Below are 23,743 nucleotides of genomic sequence, written 5' to 3'. Positions count from 1 at the left end.
CAGACCTAACCTGCTAAGATTCAGAGATCGGGCATTGACTCTTTTTTTTTTTTTTTTTGCAAGATTATTATATAATTTCGTGAAAAATATCCAAAAATTTAAAGCACCTGGTATTCCCAGGCAGTCTCCATCCATGTACTAACCTGGCGCAAACCTGCTTATATTCAGAGATCGGGCCATTGACTCTATTTTTGGCAAAATTATTATATACTAAGTGAAAAATTTCAAAAAAGCTTACAGTACCTGGTATTCCCAGGCGGTCTCCAATCCCAGGCACTAACCAGGCCCAAACCTGCTTAGCTTCCGAGATCAGGACAAGATCGGGGCATAGCCAGGCTGGTATGGCCATAAGCGAAGACGCTGCAAAGAGAAGGCTATTTAAAGATCAGCCAATCTACTCGCCAGTACATTATAAAAGTAGGAAAGAAACCCCAAAAGCTTAAAGCAACCTGGTATTCCTAGGCGGTCTCTCATCCAAGTACTAACCTGGCCCAAACTGCTTATATTCAGAGATCGGGCAATTGACTCTATTTTTTGCCAAATTTATTATATACTAAGTGAAAAAATTCCAAAAAGCTTAAAGCACCTGGTATTCCTTGGCGGTCTATCATTCAAAGTACTAACCAGACCTTAACCTGCTAAGATTCAGAGATCGGGCATTGACTTCTTCTTTTTTTTTTTTTTTTGCAAGATTATTATATAATTCGTGAAAAATATCCAAAAATGTAAAAGCACCTGGTATTCCCAGGCAGTCTCCCATCCATGTACTAACCTGGCCCAAACCTGCTTATATTCAGAGATCGGGCATTGACCCAATTTTTGCCAAATTTATTATATACTAAGTGAAAAAATTCCAAAAGCTTTAAGCACCTGGTATTCCTAGGCGGTCTTTCAACCAAGTACTAACCAGACCTAAACCTGCTAAAGATTCAGAGATCGGGCATTGACTCTATTTTTTTTTTTTTTTTTTTGCAAGATTATTATATAATTGTGAAAAATATCCAAAAATTTAAAGCACCTGGCATTCCCAGGCAGTCTCCCATCCATGTACTAACCTGGCCCAAACCTGCTTATATTCAGAGATCGGGCACTGACTCTATTTTTTGCCAAATTTATTATATACTAAGTGAAAAAATTCCAAAAGCTTAAAGCACCTGGTATTCCTTGGCGGTCTCTCATCCAAGTACTAACCAGACCTAAACCTGCTAAGATTCAGAGATCGGGCATTGACTCTTTTTTTTTTTTTGCAAGATTAATTATATAATTCGTGAAAAATATCCAAAAATTTAAAGCAACCTGATATTCCCAGGCAGTCTCCCATCCATTGTACTAACCTGGCGCAAACCTGCTTATATTCAGAGATCGGGCATTGACTCTATTTTTTGGCAAAATTATTATATACTAAGTGAAAAATTTCAAAATAGCTTAGAGTACCTGGCATTCTCAGGCGGTCTCCCATCCAGGCACTAACCAGGCCCAAACCTGCTTAGCTTCCGAGATCAGACAAGATTTTTTTTTTTTTTTTTTATTATAAAAAATTTACATTCATTTAATTTGTTTCATACAGTTACAATCCATGACATTATTATTCATATTTCCCCCATAGCCAGTTTACAACCATTTTCTTTCATTTCCAACATTGGGGATTCCCTCTTTACAATCATTTCTATAAAATCATCCTCTTTGTTTTCCATTGAGAAATAATTCCATAACAGTCTCACAGAGTATTCCATCCTGTTTTTTAAAGATTATCCACACATCAACATTTTTCCCATCATATTTCGCCATGTTTCTTCTCAACTATATTACATACTTTGCTATTGTTACACATAAATTAAAGGTATACATATTGCAGTCATTATGACCAAATAAAAACATTGTTTCCCACTTCTTTTGGTCCTCATCATACTTCCCCTCCAAAATTTCTTTTGCAATTTCCTTCATTTTTCTCATAAAATCATCTAACCTTTCACAATAAAAAAACAGATGTAACAGTCCTTCCTTTTCTTTCATACACACTTTACACTTTGCATCATTTTGAATTCCTATTTTATGTAATCTCATCTCTGTTAATATACAATTGTGTCTCAATAAATAATTAAAATTCTCTAAAATTGGTTCCATATATTTCAACCTCACGTTTCCCCAAATTTCATTTTCATTTAAGTCATCATATCTTTCTTTCCAGTAGTTCAAAGCTACTGGTTTTGTAAAAGCGATAGACCTAAAAATACTATACACATTCCTTACTTTGCATAAATTAAAATGAACGTTTTCCCCATTTAACCTTTTAAAAAATACATCTGGAAATTCATTCTCATCCCCACTCTCATAGTTTTCAATTCTTTCAATCCAGTCCTTTGGTATCGCTTTCTTTAAATCCTCATATTGTCCTTCTAACTTCCTTCTCCACGCCCTTTTGCCCCCCTCTCTCAATGCATCCACAACTGCCTGTAAAGGTACATAACCCTCTATCACCTCATACAATAGATCTTTTATTTGTCTCAAACCACAATCCCACCATTCTTTATAATACATGACCTTACCGTCCCTTATGATATTCGGATTTAAAAACAATGGTTGTTCTAAAAGCTGGGCCCTTCCTTTAGGTAAAATCAGTACATTTTCTAAAAATTCCCCCCATGATTCCAAAACCTCCACATAAAAACATGGCAGACCTTTTAACATCCAGCTTTTCATTTTCATCCATAAAACATTACATCCCATATTACATTTTTCCAGGTAATATTCCCATGACTCTTTTCCAAATTACATCACTTTTGCTCTCTAGAAACTTCTGAACTGTTTTAATTCTCAGCGTTCTCATTCTTAAAAATGGATCTAAAAGTCCCAATCCTCCCTCCTTTAGGTTTCCAAGTAATGTATCATATGCAATCTTAGCCCTTCCATTTCCCCATAAAAACTTTAAAACCAATTCTTTCATTTTTTTGTAGTACAGATGAGGCAATGGGGTTACTCCCAACACATACCAGACTTTCGACAGCATCAATGAATTTATAATTAAAACTTTCCCCCTTAGCTTTAAATCTCTAATTTGCCAAAATCTCAGTCTTTTTCCAATTCCATTTAAAACACCTTCCCAATTCAAAGTGTCTGCCTTATTAGAATCAATACCAACCCACAACCCCAAAATCTTGATGTGCTGCATTTCCTCCTTGAATTGTATATGCTGCGGTATTTCCTCTACTCTGCCAATCCTCATACACACACTTTTCCCCACATTTACTTTGGCTCCCGACCCTTTACAATATCTTTCTAAAATCCCCATTGCCCTATCAATACTTTGGATGTCTTCTACCAACAAGGTTGTATCATCTGCATACTGATACACTGCTTCTCTTTGGAAATGGTTCTTTATTTGTATTCCTTTGATTTCTCTGTCTGCCTTAATAGCCAAACCAAGTGGCTCGGCTACCAGAGAGTAAAGTAAGGCAGACAGTGGGCATCCTTGCCTGATCGACCTTGTTGGTTGAAAACAATCCGTTAAAAAACCATTGCATTTTATGCATGTTACACATCTGAGTAAAAAATCCAAATCCATTTTCTAAAATTTTCTCCAAAACCAAAAGCCTTAAGAACATCAAATAAAAACTCATGCTCTACCCTGTCAAATGCCTTTTCTAAATCCAGACTTATTAAAAATCCCCCCTTTCCCTTCTCCTTCATATAATAAATTGTGTCTCTTATACTTTTAACCACATCTACTATATCTCTTCCTTGCACCCCGTATGCCTGTGTTGTTTTTATTATTTTTGGTAAAACCTTTTTTAATCTGTTTGCTAATACTTTTGCTAATATTTTAAAATCTGTATTCAACATGGATATAGGTCTAAAATTTTTAAGATCTTTTGGATTACCGCTTTTTTTGTAAATCATTTTTACCATGCCGATCTTCATTTTTTCACTCAACACCCCCTTCTTGAAAATTTCTTCAAAAACTTCTTTTAAAATTGGCACTAACATTTCTCTAAAAGTTTTATAAATTCATTAGTCAAACCATCCACACCAGGGCTCTTTCCAGGTTTTAACTGTTGAATTGCAATATCTATTTCTTCTTCCTTAATTTCTTCATCACACAAAATCCTGTCCTCACCTGTTAACTTAGATTTAATTTGTTTAATCAAAAACTCCTCATCATTTTTTCCTATACCTTGTCCCTTAAACATGTCCATGTAATATTGCTTTACTGTTTTCAAAATTTCTTTAGTTTCTGTTTCTATTTCCCCTTTTTTATTTAAGACTTCTTTCAATAGATCAGCCTTCTGCCTATTTTGTTCTAAATTAAAGAAAAATTTTGTGCATCTTTCTCCCTCTACTGCATATTTTGCTTTACTTCTTATAATTGCACCCTTACATTTTTCCTCTTCTAATATCTTTAATTTATCTTGTAGCATTATTATTTTTTCAATTTCCTCTTTTCCATTGCTTTCTGACACTTTACTTAACTCATTATTCAGGAGTTTGGTTAATTCGGTTTCCTTCTGTCTTTCTAATTTTCTGACATTTTTGCTGTATTCTATTGAAAATGTCTTTATTTCCCACTTAACACTATCCCACCATACTCTTTTCTCTTCCCTATACATTCTATTAATTTTGCTTTCTTCCACAATCCCTTTAATACTTTCCTGATATGCATTACTCTTTAAAATCTTTGCATTTAAAACCCACACTCCCCCTCCCCTTTTCACACTTGAAGAATCTAATGTTAAAAATAAGAGAGAATGATCACTAAGACCAACTCGTTTATAATAAACATTAGTAATATTCCCTTGCATTTCCTCTGTACATAAAATATAATCAATCCTACTTTGTTTCAGTTCTTTTAAAACAAATTGTCTTCTTGAAAATTGCCTACTCGTTCTATTTCTTTCTCTCCACACATCAATCAATTTAAAATCCCCCATCAGTTTGTTCAACTCCTCCCTTCCCTTATCAGTCTTAAAAACCATATTACTTGCTAAGTCTAATTCTGTAAAAACAGTATTAAAATCCCCCATTAAAATCACCCTTTCATTAATTCTTACATTTGCAGATATTGTTTTAAAAAATTCCACCTTTTGCTTTTCTTCATTTGGAGCATGTATGTTACATATTGTACATCTCTCATTTCCTTTTTCTATTTCAACAGCTAAACATTTCCCTGCTCCATCATTAAACACCACACTTTCTTTTTCACACACCTCTCTTCTTATTAAAATAGCAACCCCTTTCCCAGTTTTCTCTGTACCATTATTACAATGTATATTCCCATCCCATACATTTTCAAACCTTTTAACACAATAATTTTTCCAATTCGTTTCTTGTAATACAAATACATCCACCCCTCTACATAATTCCCTCATATTTTCAAATTTCTCCACATCCATTAAACCTCGTGCATTAAATGAAACAACTCTTAAAAACATAAAAACAATATAAAATAAATAATTAAAACATTTCATTTTTTTTTCAGTCATGCTCCATATCTCTCAGTACATCAAATCTGTTCTCACAACCCTCCTTGTCTTTTAATATTCCTTGCCTTAAAAATCTTTTCTTTGCAATGTCTATATTGGGTGTTACCTTTAAAGTTCTTCTTCTTTGTATTCCTTCTCGTTCTTTCCTACGTTTCTCTTCTCCTTTTCTCTCCATTCTCCTCTCCTGATAACCTTCCTCGTCGTTTTGTTGTTCCCCATGTTCCTCGCTCATATCCATAGTCTTTTGCACAGTCCATTGAGATGTTGTTATTTCTCCATCTAGTTCTTTCTTCTTTTCTCCTGTGTCCCCCTGATGTTCTTTCTCTCCATTGTCCTCTCTCAGTCCACAGTGTTTCTCTTCTCCTTTTCTCTCCATTCTCCCCTCCTGATAACCTTCCTCATTGTTTTTTTTGTTCCTCCTGTTCTTTGCTTATTTCCATGGTCCTTTGCACCGTCCCTTGTGATATTGTTTTTTCTCCATCATTTTCTTTTTCCTCTCCTCCTGTGTCTGCTTGATGTTCTTCCTCTTCATTTTCCTCTCCCAGTCCACAATCTTCCATCTCCTTGTTTAAAACCTTGTCCATCTCGGTTTCCCTCTGCTTTTGCCCACCCACATTAACAACCATATCTGTTTCTTGTTCACTACTATTTTCTCCCTCCCCCATCCAACATTCGCACCTCACCAACACTTTCCTACATTCCGGGCACTTCACTGCATTGCAGCTTCTTGCCAAGTGCCCCTGCTCTTTGCACTGGTAACAAATAAAGTCCGGGCAATCTTTAAATACATGTCCTGGATCCATACACAATCTACAGGTTTTCACCTGCCGATCGTGTATAATCCGAAAGTACTGTGTGCCCTCAGCAGTCTCAAACTTGCTGCTATATGGTAGAGATACAACTTCCTTTGGGAACCTGACCTTTACATATCTCGTACCATCTGCTATTTCAGTACCCGGATATGTTCTTCTCTTAATGTTGGTTGAGGGAGTTACACCCCATGCCTCCAATTTATCTAATATATCCTGGTCATCAACATATGCAGGCAAATGCATAAAAGAAACAACATATTCTCTTACTTGTAGCTTTCTAATCTCACAAAATTGTTGCCTGATTCTTAGTCCATCCTCTAGCTTTTCACACTCCTCCTCATTTGATAATGTGATCTCGAATTCTTTGCCTTGTCTTGGTCTTATCGCCAAAATCTTTCCTCCTCCAATTTTTTCATTCACTTCTTTGATAATATCCTGCACCGATCCATCTCTCACCTCTGCCAGATCCACAATTACAGTTGCTTCCTTTGAATAAATAATCATTTTCTTTGCCTCGTTGTATCCAAGCCGTTGTCCTGTAGTGTTTTCCGTGTCAAAGTCCCTGCGTCTTTCTCCTGCCATTTTCATTTCCATGTAATCAGTCCAATTTTGAAAAAATAACAAAACAAAACCTCCAAAAATAAAAATCCTCCCCAGACAGCCTAGGCTGCTGGGAAGTGTTTGAACTTAAAAACAAAACAAAAACAGAAAAACAGAAAAAAAGCTAACTTTAAACAAAAAATGGGTTTACAAACAACAATGGTGAGCCTACTCTCACCCACTACTGCCACCTCACTTCCTGCTAGCACTCTAGCGTTGCCAGGTTGGTATGGCCGTAAGCGAAGACTGCTGCAAAGAGAATGCTATTTAAAGATCAGCCAATCTACTCGCCAGTACATTATATAAGTAGGAAAGAAAACCCAAAAGCTTAAAGCACCTAGTATTCCTAGGCGGTCTCTCATCCAAGTACTAACCAGACCGAAACCTGCTAAAATTTAGAGATCGGGCATTGACTCTATTTTTTGCCAAATTTATTATATACTAAGTGAAAAAATTCCAAAAGCGTTAAGCACCTGGTATTCCTAGGCGGTCTCTCATCCAAGTACTAACCAGACCTAAACCTGCTAAGATTCAGAGATCGGGCATTGACTCTTTTTTTTTTTTTTTTTTTTTTGCAAGATTATTATATAATTCGTGAAAAATATCCAAAAATTTAAAGCACCTGATATTCCCAGGCGGTCTCTCATCCAAGTACTAACCTGGTCCAAACCTGCTTATATTCAGAGATCGGGCATTGACTCTATTTGTTGCCAAATTTATTATATACTAAGTGAAAAAATTCCAAAAGCTTAAAGCACCTGGTATTCCTTGGCGGTCTCTCATCCAAGTACTAACCAGACCTAAACCTGCTAAGATTCAGAGATCGGGCATTGACTCTTTTTTTTTTTTTTTTTTTTTTTTTTTTGCAAGATTATTATATAATTCGTGAAAAATATCCAAAAATTTAAAGCACCTGATATTCCCAGGCAGTCTCCCATCCATGTACTAACCTGGCGCAAACCTGCTTATATTCAGAGATCGGGCATTGACTCTATTTTTTGGCAAAATTATTATATACTAAGTGAAAAATTTCAAAAAAGCTTACAGTACCTGGTATTCCCAGGCGGTCTCCCATCCAGGCACTAACCAGGCCCAAACCTGCTTAGCTTACGAGATCAGACAAGATCGGGCATAGCCAGGCTGGTATGGCCATAAGCGAAGACTGCTGCAAAGAGAAGGCTATTTAAAGATCAGCCAATCTACTCGCCAGTACATTATAAAAGTAGGAAAGAAACCCCAAAAGCTTAAAGCACCTGGTATTCCTAGGCGGTCTCTCATCCAAGTACTAACCTGGCCCAAACCTGCTTATATTCAGAGATCGGGCATTGACTCTATTTTTTGCCAAATTTATTATATACTAAGTGAAAAAATTCCAAAAGCTTAAAGCACCTGGTATTCCTTGGCGGTCTATCATTCAAGTACTAACCAGACCTTAACCTGCTAAGATTCAGAGATCGGGCATTGATTTCTTCTTTTTTTTTTTTTTTGCAAGATTATTATATAATTCGTGAAAAATATCCAAAAATTTAAAGCACCTGGTATTCCCAGGCAGTCTCCCATCCATGTACTAACCTGGCCCAAACCTGCTTATATTCAGAGATCGGGCATTGACTCTATTTTTTGCCAAATTTATTATATACTAAGTGAAAAAATTCCAAAAGCTTTAAGCACCTGGTATTCCTAGGCGGTCTTTCAACCAAGTACTAACCAGACCTAAACCTGCTAAGATTCAGAGATCGGGCATTGACTCTATTTTTTTTTTTTTTTTTGCAAGATTATTATATAATTTGTGAAAAATATCCAAAAATTTAAAGCACCTGGCATTCCCAGGCAGTCTCCCATCCATGTACTAACCTGGCCCAAACCTGCTTATATTCAGAGATCGGGCACTGACTCTATTTTTTGCCAAATTTATTATATACTAAGTGAAAAAATTCCAAAAGCTTAAAGCACCTGGTATTCCTTGGCGGTCTCTCATCCAAGTACTAACCAGACCTAAACCTGCTAAGATTCAGAGATCGGGCATTGACTCTTTTTTTTTTTTTTTTTTTTTTGCAAGATTATTATATAATTCGTGAAAAATATCCAAAAATTTAAAGCACCTGATATTCCCAGGCAGTCTCCCATCCATGTACTAACCTGGCGCAAACCTGCTTATATTCAGAGATCGGGCATTGACTCTATTTTTTGGCAAAATTATTATATACTAAGTGAAAATTTTCAAAATAGCTTAGAGTACCTGGCATTCCCAGGCGGTCTCCCATCCAGGCACTAACCAGGCCCAAACCTGCTTAGCTTCCGAGATCAGACAAGATCGGGCATAGCCAGGCTGGTATGGCCATAAGCGAAGACTGCTGCAAAGAGAAGGCTATTTAAAGATCAGCCAATCTACTCGCCAGTACATTATAAAAGTAGGAAAGAAACCCCAAAAGCTTAAAGCACCTGGTATTCCTAGGCGGTCTCTCATCCAAGTACTAACCTGGTCCAAACCTGCTTTTGTTCAGAGATCGGGCATTGACTCTATTTTTTGCCAAATTTATTATATACTAAGTGAAAAAATTCCAAAAGCTTAAAGCACCTGGTATTCCTTGGCGGTCTCTCATCCAAGTACTAACCAGACCTAAACCTGCTAAGATTCAGAGATCGGGCATTGACTCTTTTTTTTTTTTTTTTTTTTTTGCAAGATTATTATATAATTTGTGAAAAAAATCCAAAAATTTAAAGCACCTGGTATTCCCAGGCAGTCTCCCATCCATGTACTAACCTGGCCCAAACCTGCTTATATTCAGAGATCGGGCATTGACTCTATTTGTTGCCAAATTTATTATATACTAAGTGAAAAAATTCCAAAAGCTTAAAGCACCTGGTATTCCTTGGCGGTCTCTCATCCAAGTACTAACCAGACCTAAACCTGCTAAGATTCAGAGATCGGGCATTGACTCTTTTTTTTTTTTTTTTTTTTTTTGCAAGATTATTATATAATTCGTGAAAAATATCCAAAAATTTAAAGCACCTGATATTCCCAGGCAGTCTCCCATCCATGTACTAACCTGGCGCAAACCTGCTTATATTCAGAGATCGGGCATTGACTCTATTTTTTGGCAAAATTATTATATACTAAGTGAAAAATTTCAAAAAAGCTTACAGTACCTGGTATTCCCAGGCGGTCTCCCATCCAGGCACTAACCAGGCCCAAACCTGCTTAGCTTACGAGATCAGACAAGATCGGGCATAGCCAGGCTGGTATGGCCATAAGCGAAGACTGCTGCAAAGAGAAGGCTATTTAAAGATCAGCCAATCTACTCGCCAGTACATTATAAAAGTAGGAAAGAAACCCCAAAAGCTTAAAGCACCTGGTATTCCTAGGCGGTCTCTCATCCAAGTACTAACCTGGCCCAAACCTGCTTATATTCAGAGATCGGGCATTGACTCTATTTTTTGCCAAATTTATTATATACTAAGTGAAAAAATTCCAAAAGCTTAAAGCACCTGGTATTCCTTGGCGGTCTATCATTCAAGTACTAACCAGACCTTAACCTGCTAAGATTCAGAGATCGGGCATTGATTTCTTCTTTTTTTTTTTTTTTTGCAAGATTATTATATAATTCGTGAAAAATATCCAAAAATTTAAAGCACCTGGTATTCCCAGGCAGTCTCCCATCCATGTACTAACCTGGCCCAAACCTGCTTATATTCAGAGATCGGGCATTGACTCTATTTTTTGCCAAATTTATTATATACTAAGTGAAAAAATTCCAAAAGCTTTAAGCACCTGGTATTCCTAGGCGGTCTTTCAACCAAGTACTAACCAGACCTAAACCTGCTAAGATTCAGAGATCGGGCATTGACTCTATTTTTTTTTTTTTTTTTTGCAAGATTATTATATAATTTGTGAAAAATATCCAAAAATTTAAAGCACCTGGCATTCCCAGGCAGTCTCCCATCCATGTACTAACCTGGCCCAAACCTGCTTATATTCAGAGATCGGGCACTGACTCTATTTTTTGCCAAATTTATTATATACTAAGTGAAAAAATTCCAAAAGCTTAAAGCACCTGGTATTCCTTGGCGGTCTCTCATCCAAGTACTAACCAGACCTAAACCTGCTAAGATTCAGAGATCGGGCATTGACTCTTTTTTTTTTTTTTTTTTTTTTGCAAGATTATTATATAATTCGTGAAAAATATCCAAAAATTTAAAGCACCTGATATTCCCAGGCAGTCTCCCATCCATGTACTAACCTGGCGCAAACCTGCTTATATTCAGAGATCGGGCATTGACTCTATTTTTTGGCAAAATTATTATATACTAAGTGAAAAATTTCAAGTAGCTTAGAGTACCTGGGCTATTCCCAGGCGGTCCTCCCATCCACGGCACTAACCGAGGCCCAAGAACCTGGCATTAGCTTCCGAGATCAGAACAAGATCAGGGCATATGCCAGGCTGGGATGGCCATAAGCGAAGACTGCTGCAAAGAGAAGGCTATTTAAAGATCAGCCAATCTACTCGCCAGTACATTATAAAAGTAGGAAAGAAACCCCAAAAGCTTAAAGCACCTGGTATTCCTAGCGCGTTATTCGAGATCTCATCCAAGTATTATATCTAAGTGACCAAAAGCTAAAGCACCTGTATCCTTGGGCTATCATGCTAACCACCTTCAAGAGATCGGGCATTGACTCTTTTTTTTTTTTTTGCAAGATTATTATATAATTCGTGAAAATTCAAAAAGTTTAAAGCACCTGGTATTCCAGGCAGTCCATCCATGTACTAACCTGGCCAAACCTGCTTATTCAGAATCGGGCATTGACTCTTATTTATTGGCAACAATTCATTAATACTAAGTGAAAATTTTCCAAAAAGGTTAAGCACCTGGATTCCCAGGCAGTCTCCCATCCATGTACTAACCAGACCCAAACCTGCTAATATTCAGAGACCTGCATTGACTCTATTTTTTGGCAAAATTATTATATACTAAGTGAAAAATTTCCAAAAATGCTTACAGCACCTGGTATTCCCAGGCGGTCTCCCATCCAAGTACTAACCAGGCCCAAACCTGCTTAGCTTCTGAGATCAGACGAGATCAGGCATAGCCAGGTTGGTATGGCCGTAAGCGAAGACTGCCGCAAAGAGAGGGCTATTTAGAGATCAGCCAATCTAATCGCCAGTACATTATATAAGTAGGAAAGAAAACCCAAAAGCTTAAAGCACCTGGTATTCCTAGCCGGTCTCTCATCCAAGTACTAACCAGACCTAAGCCTGCTAAGATTCAGAGATTGGGCATTGACTCTTTTTTTTTTTTTTTGCAAAATTATTATATAATTTGTGAAATTTTCCAAAAAGTTTAAAGCACCTGGTATTCCCAGGCAGTCTCCCATCCATGTACTAACCAGGCCCAAACCTGCTAATATTCAGAAATCGGGCATTGACTCTATTTTTTGGCCAAAATTATTATATACTAAGTGAAAATTTTCCAAAAAGTTTAAAGCACCTGGTATTCCCAGGCAGTCTCCCATCCATGTACTAACCAGACCCAAACCTGCTAATATTCAGAGACCGGCATTGACTCTATTTTTTGGCAAAATTATTATATACTAACTGAAAAATTTCCAAAAAGCTTACAGCACCTGGTATTCCCAGGCGGTCTCCCATCCAAGTACTAACCAGGCCCAAACCTGCTTAGCTTCCGAGATCAGACGAGATCGGGCATAGCTTTTTTTTTTTTTTTTTTTTTTTTTTTTTTCACAGTCAAAATATAAGTTGTGTACAAGACTTTAAAGCTGTTACAGGGAAATTTTCATAAAAACAAAAGCATTTCACAAAAGCATTTTTCCAAAATATGCATAACACTAAAAACCAAAAACATCTAAATTCACAAATTCATCAAATTCTTTAATCTTCTCTTGGCATATAAAAGTGCTTTTGTTTTAAAATATATGTAACCTCCTTCGTAAAAATTCCATAAAAATCCCCCATCTTGTTTTCCAGTTTAAAATAACTGTACAGCATTTTTACATAATCTTCAACCAACTGTTTAAAAATCAACCATAGGTTAGCAATAAAATCTCTGTTTTTGACTATATTCCTTCTTTTCCATATTGCTTTTTTGGCCAAAATTAAAAACAAATTAATTAGTTTCTTGTTTGCTGTATTCTCTGCCATTCCCAACATAAAAAATCTATTCCAGTTACAGTCCCCCTCATTATCTCTTAAGTCTTTGATTATTTCCTTTAATTCCTTAAAAAATGGGCTCAACTTCTCACAGAATAAAAACAAATGTAAAATTCCTTCATCTTCTTTTTTACAAACTCTGCATTGGGCATTAGTTTCTTTCTGCATTGCACACAATCTCATTTCAGTAAAAATCACATTTTGTCTAATAAAATAATCAAAACTTTGTAAATCCACATCCAACCATTTCCATGTCATGTTCTTCCATATATCTTCCTCTTCAATTTCATTAAAATGCCTTATCCATAACTGATTGGCAAGAGGTTTTTTAAAAACTCTATTTATAAAAAACCCATAAAACATTTTAACAGAACCCAAATTAAAATTCACCATATTGTCTTTACATTTTAGAAACACGCTCATTTTCTTTTCTTTTTCTCCCTCCTTAATAATTTCTTCCAGCCATTGTCCTGGGATTGCTTTTTTTACTTGTTCATATTGTCTTTTTAAAACATTTACATTAAAGTCCTCCTTCTCCTCATCCATTGCATCTATGATCACTTGAAGTGGTAAAAATCCCTCTTTAAATTCCCATAAAACATCCCTCACCTTTACAAACCCTGCTTGCAACCACTTCTTAAAATAGATATCATACTCTTGCATCTTTATTTTCCCATTTAAAAACAGAGGTTGATTTAAAATCATTTCTCTCCCCTCCGGATTAAAATCCACCTCTGTTAAAAAAAGCCTCCAAGCGCTTAAAACCTCTTTGTAAAATGGTGGGATCCCCTCCATCATCCAATTCTTAAGCTTCATCCATAAAACATTTTCCCCCAAATTAAAATTCCCACATTTATTTAAATAAAGAGCCATCAATCTCTTCCACTCTGCTCTGTTCGTATCATCCAAATATTTTCTTACCACCTTTACTCTCATGCTTTTCATTTTTTGTTCTACATCCACCAAACCCATCCCTCCCTCCCCCGGTTTCCCAATCAGTGTAAAATATGCAATTCTTGGAGGCTTTTTGTCCCATAAAAATTCTAAAACACATTTCTTTATTCTCTTAAAAACCCAGTCTGGCAATGGCATCACATGTAATGTATACCACATTCTAGATAACATTAGCATGTTTACAACTAAAATTTTCCCTTTTAAACTTAAAAACCTGCTTCTCCAGAAAATCAGTCTTCTTTCCATCCCTCCCACCGTCTCTTCCCACATACTGTCCGTAGCCTCCTTTTCATTCTTTGCTACAATTATTCCTAAAATCTTTATTTCTTGCACCTCTGTAAACTTACAGACCCCTGTAAGAACCTCTGCCCTTCCATATTTCATGTATACAGTTTTTTCTTCATTTATCTTTGCACCCGAACCCTCACAATACAGTTTTGTTTTCTCCATCACTCTTTTAACACTTTCTACATTTTCAACCACAATTGTCGTGTCATCAGCATATTGAAATATTTTCTTTAATTCTTCTCCCTCTTCCATTTGTATTCCATTTATTCTTTTTTCTCTATTTATTAAAAGCCCTAAAGGTTCTGCTACCAATGAGTACAACTGCGCCGACAATGGACACCCCTGTCTTATGGATCTTAAAACTTTAAAAGGTTGAGTTAAAAAACCATTGCATTTTACTTTTGTAAAAATATCCCTGTATAAAACCGAAATCCATTTAATAAAATTATTCCCAAACCCAAATTCCTTTAAAACTGCAAATAAAAAGCCATGTTCAACTCTGTCAAAAGCCTTTTCAAAATCCATACTAATAACATAAGCACTTTTGCCTTTTTCTTTTATATACCCTGCTATATCTCTAATGCTGCTAGTAACATCTGCTATATCCCTCGCCTTTACTCCATACGCCTGGTTTGTTTCTATTATATTTGGCATGACATTTTTTAATCTGTTTGCTAAGACCTTGGCTAAAATTTTAAAATCAGTGTTTAGCATTGTAATGGGTCTAAAATTTTTCAGCTCAGTTTTGTCTCCTTTTTTCTTGTATATTATTTTCATTAATCCTAGCCCCATTCTTGGGCTTACTCTTTCTTTTTTAAAAACTTCTTCAAAAATTTCATTTAAAATCACGCTTACTTTTTCTTTAAAAACTTTGTAAAACTCACTTCCAATACCATCTACTCCGGGGCTTTTCCTCACTCTTAATTGATTTATGGCATGTATGATCTCTTCAGTTTCTATTTCCCTTTCACATATTTTTTTATCCTGTTCGCCAACTTTCCTTGTTATCTGTTGCAACAAAATATTCCTTTTTTCCTCATCTCCCCCCTCAGACTTAAAAAGTTCCTCATAAAATGATTTCACTTCTTTTAAAATCCCCTCTGTATCTGAGACCACCATTCCATTGCTACTTTTAAGTTCTTTAATTGTTTCCGCTCTCCCCCTGCTTTTCTCAAGATTAAAAAAGAATCTGTTACATTTTTCCCCTTCCACCGTATATTTTGCTTTGCTTCTCAACATTGCCCCCTTGCATTTCTCCTCTTCTATTTTTCTCAACGTATTTTCTATTTCAATTACTTTTTGCACATCTACTTGGTTTTTATTTAACTCCTCTTTTAGAGTTCTCCTTATTTCTCTCTCCTTGGTTCTTTTAACCTTTTGTAATAAATTACAGTAGTTCATAGAATATTTCTTAATATCATACTTAACATTTTCCCACCATTGCCTTTTGTCTTCCATATACATCAGGTCTTTTTTCCTCCCATCTAATATCATTTCAATCTCTTTTTTAAAACTTTCATTCTTTAAAACCTCAGTGTTTAAAATCCACACCCCAGGTCCCTTTGTTTGTCTTTTAAAATCCATCGTCATTAAAACCATTTTGTGATCGCTTAAGGTCGTTTCTTTGTAAAATATTCCATCAATGAAACATTCAAGATTTCTGGTACTTAAAAAATAGTCTATTCTGGTTTGGCACATAAAATTCCCCACCAACTGTCTTCTTGAAAATTCCTTCTTTTTTCCATTTCTTTCCCGCCACACATCAATCATATTTTTCTCTTCCATCAATGACCTTAATTCTTTTCTACCCCCATCCGATTTAAAAACCATCCCATTTGCCATATCCATTTTACTAAAAACAGTGTTAAAATCCCCTGCAATCACCACCTTCCCCCATTTTTCAATTACATCAGCTAAAACATTAAAGTATATTTTCTTTTCTTTTTCTCCATTGGGAGCGTGCACGTTCACTAGAACAAATTTGTCTTCTTCCATTTCGATTTCTACCACCATACATTTTCCTTTTTTATCATTATATATAAGTTTTGTCTTTATACCTCTGTCTTTTCTTATTAAAACCGCCACTCCTCCTCCCATTTTTTCCTCTTCATTGTTAACAAGTAATTCCCCTTCCCATCTTTTTCTAATATCCTCCATAACATTCTCTTTCCAGTTTGTCTCTTGCAATAAAATCACATCTTCATTTCGACACAATTCCTTCACCTTTTCAAATTTATAAACATTCATTAATCCTCTAGCATTAAAAGTCACAATTTTCAGCACCATAAAATAAAATAAAAGCCATAAAATCCCCATTTTGTCAGTTCATTCACTCTCCTTCCTTTACCATTTCCCCACTGTCTTGTTTTTCATCACATCCTTGTTTTAATACTTTTCTTTTGGCTTTCTCTAAATTTGGTGTTACCTTAGTTTGTCTTCTTCTTTTATTGATTCCTGTAGTGCCGGCATCGTCGATGCATTCACTGTCTTTGTCCATTCTCCCATCCTCGCTGACCCACTCCTGATCCTCTGTCTTTTCCAGTTGAATCTGTAAAGTATCAGTTATTTCCATCAGTGACCCCGTTTCCTCACTGCACTGCGTTGATCCAGTCCTTTCTCTTTCCTCTTCAACATCTGTGCTTGTGGTATCCTCTCTTGGTGTCCCTTCCGTGTTTTCGTGTAGCTCCTCTTCACCGGCTTCCTCATGCATCTGCCCACACCCCTGCTCTTCATCCTGATGTTGTTCTCCGAACCAGCACTTGCACTTGTTTAACACAAGCCTGCAGTCCGGGCACCTCACCGCATTACAGTCCCTCGCGAAATGTCCCCTTTCCGAGCACTTATAGCATTTGAAGTCAGGACATCATGTGTTCAGGGCTCATACATAACCTACAGGTTCTCACCTGCTGGCTATGTATCACCCTGAAATACTGAGGTCCTTCTTCCGTCTCCATTCTCGTGCTGTAGGGCAGGGAAGCCACCTCTTTTGGAAACCGTACTCTCAGGAACCTCGTTCCATCCTTAATGCGGGTGCCTGGGTAGAATCTCCTTTTGATCTGTGAGATAGGAGTCACCCCCCATCCCTCCAGCTTCTTTAAAATATCGTCATCCTCCAAGTAAGCAGGCAGATGCATGAAAGATACAGCAAAATCCTTATTGTTCAACTTTTTAATTTCACAAGTCTTTCCTTTAATCATCAATCCTTCTTCCAGTTTCTCAATATCTTCCTCTTTTTCCAATGTAATTTCATATTGTTTCATCATTTTTGGTCTTACCGCTAGTATGCTAGTCACTTCGATCTTGTCTTTCAATGCTTCTATAATGTCCTCTGCTCTCCCATCTTGTACCTCCGTCAAATCAATCACTACCGTTGCTTCCTTGGTATAGATCCGTTTCATTCGCCTTTCTGGGTAATCCTTTTCTCGTTGTCTTTGATCCAGTCCATTTTCAGTTAGCTGCCTTGTCTTTTTTGCCAAATCCATGTCTGTAGCCGTTAATCCGTCCATTTTAACAAAAAACACAAAACTAAAACGATCCCTCCCAAACAGCAAAGCTGTTGGGAGGACAAATAACAAAAATAACACAAAAAACTAGAAACAAAAATACTTATCTTGAACAAAAACAACGCAAAAAAACAACACAAAAGTTTGGGTGAGCCTTTCTCACCTCCCTATAGCCAACACACTTCCTGTTTCTCACTAGCTCTCTAGTGCCCTCAGGTTGGTATGGCCGTAAGCGAAGACTGCCGCAAAGGGAGGGCTATTTAGAGATCAGACAATCTAATCGCCAGTACATTATATAAGTAGGAAAGAAAACCCAAAAGCTTAAAGCACCTGGTATTCCTAGACGGTCTCTCATCCAAGTACTAACCAGACCTAAGCCTGCTAAGATTCAGAGATTGGGCATTGACTCTTTTTTTTTTTTTTTTGCAAAATTATTATATAATTTGTGAAATTTTCCAAAAAGTTTAAAGCACCTGGTATTCCCAGGCAGTCTCCCATCCATGTACTAACCAGGCCCAAACGGGCATTGACTCTATTTTTTGGGCAAAATTATTATATACTAAGTGAAAATTTTCCAAAAAGTTTAAAGCACCTGGTATTCCCAGGCCTCTGCTTGAACTGTCACCTTATCGTGGTGGAGAGGTTTGAGTACCCGAATGATCCTGGGAGCTATGTTGTCTGGGGCTATATGCTCCTGGTAGGGTCTCCCAAGGCAAACAGGTCCTTGGTGACGGGCCAGACTAAGAACAGTTCATAAAACCCCTTATGGCAAAATTAAAATCAAGGACCGTGACGTCGCCCGGCATGGCGCAGCCGGGGCCCCACCCTGGAGCCAGGCCCGGGGTTGGGGCTCGTATGCGAGCGCCTGGTGGCCGGGCCTTCCCCCATGGGGTCCGGCCGGGCTTAGCCCGAAGGAGTGACGTGGGGCCGCCCTCCTGTGGGCTCACCACCTGCAGGAGGGAGCGTAAGGGGCCGGTGCATAGAGGATCGGGCGACAGTCGAAGGCGAGACCCCCGACGACCCGATCTCTGGACACGGAATCTGGCTTTAGGGACGTGGAATGTCACCTCGTTGGCGGGGAAGGAGCCTGAGCTTGTGCGGGAGGTCGAGAGGTACCGACTAGAGATAGTCGGGCTCACCTCAACGCACAGCTTGGGCTCTGGAACCACACTTCTTGAGAGAGGCTGGACTCTCTACCACTCTGGAGTTGCCCACGGTGAGAGGCGGAGGGCTGGAGTGGGTTTGCTAATAGCCCCCCAGCTCAGCCGCCATGTGTTGGAGTTTACCCCGGTGAACGAGAGGGTCGCTTCCCTGCGCCTTCGAGTCAGGGATAGGTCTCTCACTGTCGTTTGTGCCTACGGGCCGAACGGCAGTGCGGACTACCTGGCCTTCTTGGAGTCTCTGGGAGGGGTGCTGGAAAGTGCTCCGACTGGAGACTCCGTCGTTCTACTGGGGGACTTCAACGCTCACGTGGGCAGTGACAGTGACACCTGGAGGGGCGTGATTGGGAGGAACGGCCCCCCTGACCTGAATCCGAGCGGTGTTCTGTTATTGGATTTCTGTGCTAACCACGGTTTGTCCATAACGAACACCATGTTCAAGCATAAGGGTGTCCACCAGTGCACGTGGCACCAGGACACCCTTGGCCGGAGGTCGATGATCGACTTTGTGGTCGTGTCATCAGACCTTCGGCCATATGTCTTGGACACTCGGGTGAAGAGAGGGGCGGAGCTGTCAACTGATCACCACCTGGTGGTGAGTTGGATCCGATGGCGGGGGAGGAAGCTGGACAGACTCGGCAGACCCAAACGTACTGTGAGGGTCTGTTGGGAACGTTTGGCCGAGCCCCCTGTCAGAGAGATCTTCAACTCCCACCTCCGGCAGAGCTTCGACCGGATCCCGAGGGAGTCTGGAGATATTGAGTCCGAGTGGACCATGTTCTCCACCTCCATTGTCGCTGCGGCTGCTCGGAGCTGTGGCCGTAAGGTCTCCGGTGCCTGTCGAGGCGGCAATCCCCGAACCCGGTGGTGGACACCGGAAGTAAGGGATGCTGTCAAGCTGAAGAAGGAGTCCTATCGGGCCTGGATGGCTTGTGGGACTCCGGAGGCAGCTGACAGGTACCGGCAGGCCAAGCGGACTGCAGCCCGGGTAGTCGTGGAGGCAAAAACTCGGGCCTGGGAGGAGTTCGGTGAGGCCATGGAGAAGGACTATCGGTTGGCCTCGAAGAGATTCTGGCAAACTGTTCGACGCCTCAGGAGGGGGAAGCAGTGCCCTACCAACACTGTTTACAGTAGAGATGGGCACCTGTTGACCTCAACTGGGGATATCGTCGGGCGGTGGAAGGAATACTTCGAGGATCTTCTCAATCCCACCGACTTGTGTTCCGTTGAGGAAGCAGTGGCTGGGGACTCGGAGGAGCACTCGTCCATCACCCGGGCTGAAGTCATCGAGGTAGTTAAAAAGCTCCTCGGTGGCAAGGCACCGGGGGTGGACGAGATCCGCCCCGAGTACCTCAAGTCTCTGGATGTTGTGGGGCTGTCTTTGCTGGCACGCCTCTGCAACATCGCATGGCGGTTGGGGACAGTACCTCTGGACTGGCAGACCGGGGTGGTGGTCCCTCTTTTCAAGAAGGGGGACCGGAGTGTGTGTTCCAACTATAGGGGGATCACACTTCTCAGCCTCCCTGGAAAAGTCTATGCCAGGGTACTGGAGAGGAGAATTCGGCCGATAGTGGAACCTCGGATCCAGGAGGAACAGTGTGGTTTTCGTCCCGGTCGTGGAACACTGGACCAGCTCTATACCCTTTCCAGGGTGCTGGAGGGTTCATGGGAGTTTGCCCAACCAGTCCACATGTGTTTTGTGGACTTGGAGAAGGCATTCGACCGTGTTCCTCGCGACATCCTGTGGAGGGTGCTCCGGGAGTATGGGGTCGGCGGCTCCCTACTTAGGGCGGTTCGGTCCCTGTACGACCGGAGCAAGAGCTTGGTTCGCATTGACGGCAGTAAGTCAGACCTGTTCCCGGTGCATGTTGGACTCCGGCAGGGCTGCCCTTTGTCACCGGTTCTGTTCATAATTTTTATGGACAGAATTTCTAGGCGCAGCCAAGGGCCGGAGAGTGTCCGGTTTGGGGACCATACGATTTCGTCGCTGCTTTTTGTGGATGATGTTGTCGTGTTGGCATCCTCAGACCAGGACCTTCAGTGTGCATTGGGACGGTTTGCAGCCGAGTGTGAATCGGCTGGGATGAGAATCAGCACCTCCAAGTCCGAGGCCATGGTTCTCAGTCGGAAAAGGGTGGATTGCCCACGTCAGGTTGGTGGAGAGTTCCTGCCTCAAGTGGAGGAGTTCAGGTATCTTGGAGTCTTGTTCACGAGTGAGGGAAGGATGGAACGTGAGATTGACAGACGGCAGCTTCTGCAGTAATGCGGTCGCTGAACCGGTCTGTCGTGGTGAAGAAGGAGCTGAGCTGTAAGGCAAAGCTCTCGATTTACTGGTCAATCTACGTTCCTACTCTCACCTATGGTCATGAGCTGTGGGTCATGACCGAAAGGACAAGATCCCGGATACAGGCGGCCGAAATGAGCTTTCTCCGTCGGGTGGCTGGGCGCTCCCTTAGAGATAGGGTGAGAAGCTCGGTCACTCGGGAGGAGCTCAGAGTAGAGCCGTTGCTCCTCCACATCGAGAGGAGCCAGCTGAGGTGGCTCGGGCATCTATTTCGGATGCCTCCTGGACGCCTTCCCAGGGAGGTGTTCCAGGCACGTCTCACCGGGAGGAGGCCCCGGGGAAGACCTAGGACACGCTGGAGGGACTATGTCTCCCGGCTGGCCTGGGAACGCCTCGGGGTCCCCCCGGAAGAGCTGGAGGAAGTGGCTAGGGAGAGGGAAGTCTGGGCGTCTCTGCTTAGACTGTTGCCCCCGCGACCCGGCCCCGGATAAGCGGAAGATGATGGATGGATGGATGGATGGATGGATGGATGGATGGTATTCCCAGGCAGTCTCCCATCCATGTACTAACCAGACCCAAACCTGCTAATATTCAGAGACCGGCATTGACTCTATTTTTTGGCAAAATTATTATATACTAAGTGAAAAATTTCCAAAAAGCTTACAGCACCTGATATTCCCAGGCGGTCTCCCATCCAAGTACTAACCAGGCCCAAACCTGCTTAGCTTCCGAGATCAGACGAGATCGGGTATAGCCAGGATGGTATGGCCGTAAGCGAAGACTGCTGCAAAGAGAAGGCTATTTAGAGATCAGCCAATCTAATCGCCAGTACATTATATAAGTAGGAAAGAAAACCCAAAAGCTTAAAGCACCTGGTATTCCTAGCCGGTCTCTCATCCAAGTACTAACCAGACCTAAGCCTGCTAAGATTCAGAGATTGGGCATCGACTCTTTTTTTTTTTTTTGTTTTGTTTTTTTTTGCAAAATTATTATATAATTTGTGAAATTTTCCAAAAAGTTTAAAGCACCTGGTATTCCCAGGCAGTCTCCCATCCATGTACTAACCAGACCCAAACCTGCTAATATTCAGAGACCGGCATTGACTCTATTTTTTGGCAAAATTATTATATACTAACTGAAAAATTTCCAAAAAGCTTACAGCACCTGGTATTCCCAGGCGGTCTCCCATCCAAGTACTAACCAGGCCCAAACCTGCTTAGCTTCCGAGATCAGACGAGATCGGGCATAGCCAGGTTGGTATGGCCGTAAGCGAAGACTGCCGCAAAGAGAAGGCTATTTAGAGATCAGCCAATCTAATCGCCAGTACATTATATAAGTAGGAAAGAAAACCCAAAAGCTTAAAGCACCTGGTATTCCTAGCCGGTCTCTCATCCACGTACTAACCAGACCTAAGCCTGCTAAGATTCAGAGATTGGGCATTGACTCTTTTTTTTTTTTTCTTTTTTTTTGCAAAATTATTATACAATTTGTGAAATTTTCCAAAAAGTTTAAAGCACCTGGTATTCCCAGGCAGTGTCCCATCCATGTTCTAACCAGGCCCAAACCTGCTAATATTCAGAAATCGGGCATTGACTCTATTTTTTGGCAAAATTATTATATACTAAGTGAAAATTTTCCAAAAAGTTTAAAGCACCTGGTATTCCCAGGCAGTCTCCCATCCATGTACTAACCAGACCCAAACCTGCTAATATTCAGAGACCGGCATTGACTCTATTTTTTGGCAAAATTATTATATACTAACTGAAAAATTTCCAAAAAGCTTACAGCACCTGGTATTCCCAGGCGGTCTCCCATCCAAGTACTAACCAGGCCCAAACCTGCTTAGCTTCCGAGATCAGACGAGATCGGGCATAGCCAGGTTGGTATGGCCGTAAGCAAAGACTGCCGCAAAGAGAAGGCTATTTAGAGATCAGCCAATCTAATCGCCAGTACATTATATAAGTAGGAAAGAAAACCCAAAAGCTTAAAGCACCTGGTATTCCTAGCCGGTCTCTCATCCAAGTACTAACCAGACCTAAGCCTGCTAAGATTCAGAGATTGGGCATCGACTCTTTTTTTTTTTTTTTTTTTTTTTTGTTGCAAAATTATTATATAATTTGTGAAATTTTCCAAAAAGTTTAAAGCACCTGGTATTCCCAGGCAGTCTCCCATCCATGTACTAACCAGGCCCAAACCTGCTAATATTCAGAAATCGGGCATTGACTCTATTTTTTGGCAAAATTATTATATACTAAGTGAAAATTTTCCAAAAAGTTTAAAGCACCTGGTATTCCCAGGCAGTCTCCCATCCATGTACTAACCAGACCCAAACCTGCTAATATTCAGAGACCGGCATTGACTCTATTTTTTGGCAAAATTATTATATACTAACTGAAAAATTTCCAAAAAGCTTACAGCACCTGGTATTCCCAGGCGGTCTCCCATCCAAGTACTAACCAGGCCCAAACCTGCTTAGCTTCCGAGATCAGACGAGATCG

General features: G+C 40.0%; 5 non-coding genes and 4 pseudogenes across 5 annotated transcripts in view; all 9 read right to left on the bottom strand.

The window, feature by feature from the left end:
* Positions 1 to 231: 231 nt before the first annotated feature.
* Positions 232 to 353, bottom strand: LOC113101604 (uncharacterized; annotated as a pseudogene).
* A 7,574-nt stretch (positions 354 to 7,927) lies between these two features.
* On the bottom strand, positions 7,928 to 8,046 carry LOC113101602 (uncharacterized; annotated as a pseudogene).
* A 1,070-nt stretch (positions 8,047 to 9,116) lies between these two features.
* Positions 9,117 to 9,235, bottom strand: LOC113101603 (uncharacterized; annotated as a pseudogene).
* A 792-nt stretch (positions 9,236 to 10,027) lies between these two features.
* LOC113101601 (uncharacterized) lies at positions 10,028 to 10,146 on the bottom strand (annotated as a pseudogene).
* Positions 10,147 to 11,881: 1,735 nt separating this feature from the next.
* LOC113101591 (5S ribosomal RNA) lies at positions 11,882 to 12,000 on the bottom strand. Its single transcript, XR_003290229.1, has one exon. It is a non-coding gene; the product is annotated as a 5S ribosomal RNA (ribosomal RNA).
* Positions 12,001 to 21,902: 9,902 nt separating this feature from the next.
* On the bottom strand, positions 21,903 to 22,021 carry LOC113101592 (5S ribosomal RNA). The gene has a single exon (XR_003290230.1). It is a non-coding gene; the product is annotated as a 5S ribosomal RNA (ribosomal RNA).
* A 376-nt stretch (positions 22,022 to 22,397) lies between these two features.
* LOC113101590 (5S ribosomal RNA) lies at positions 22,398 to 22,516 on the bottom strand. The gene has a single exon (XR_003290228.1). It is a non-coding gene; the product is annotated as a 5S ribosomal RNA (ribosomal RNA).
* Positions 22,517 to 23,023: 507 nt separating this feature from the next.
* On the bottom strand, positions 23,024 to 23,142 carry LOC113101589 (5S ribosomal RNA). The gene has a single exon (XR_003290227.1). It is a non-coding gene; the product is annotated as a 5S ribosomal RNA (ribosomal RNA).
* Positions 23,143 to 23,653: 511 nt separating this feature from the next.
* The window catches only part of LOC113101588 (5S ribosomal RNA), a 119-nt gene continuing 29 nt past the window's right edge, over positions 23,654 to 23,743 (bottom strand). The window contains exon 1 of the ribosomal RNA XR_003290226.1: positions 23,654 to 23,743. This exon is cut by the window's right edge and continues 29 nt beyond it. This is a non-coding gene — a ribosomal RNA (5S ribosomal RNA).

This window comes from Carassius auratus, unplaced genomic scaffold, assembly GCF_003368295.1.
Source record: "Carassius auratus strain Wakin unplaced genomic scaffold, ASM336829v1 scaf_tig00217614, whole genome shotgun sequence".
Taxonomy (NCBI): Eukaryota; Metazoa; Chordata; class Actinopteri; order Cypriniformes; family Cyprinidae; genus Carassius; species Carassius auratus.
Note: the sequence above shows the minus strand (reverse complement) of the source record. Positions and strands in the feature narration are given on the sequence as shown.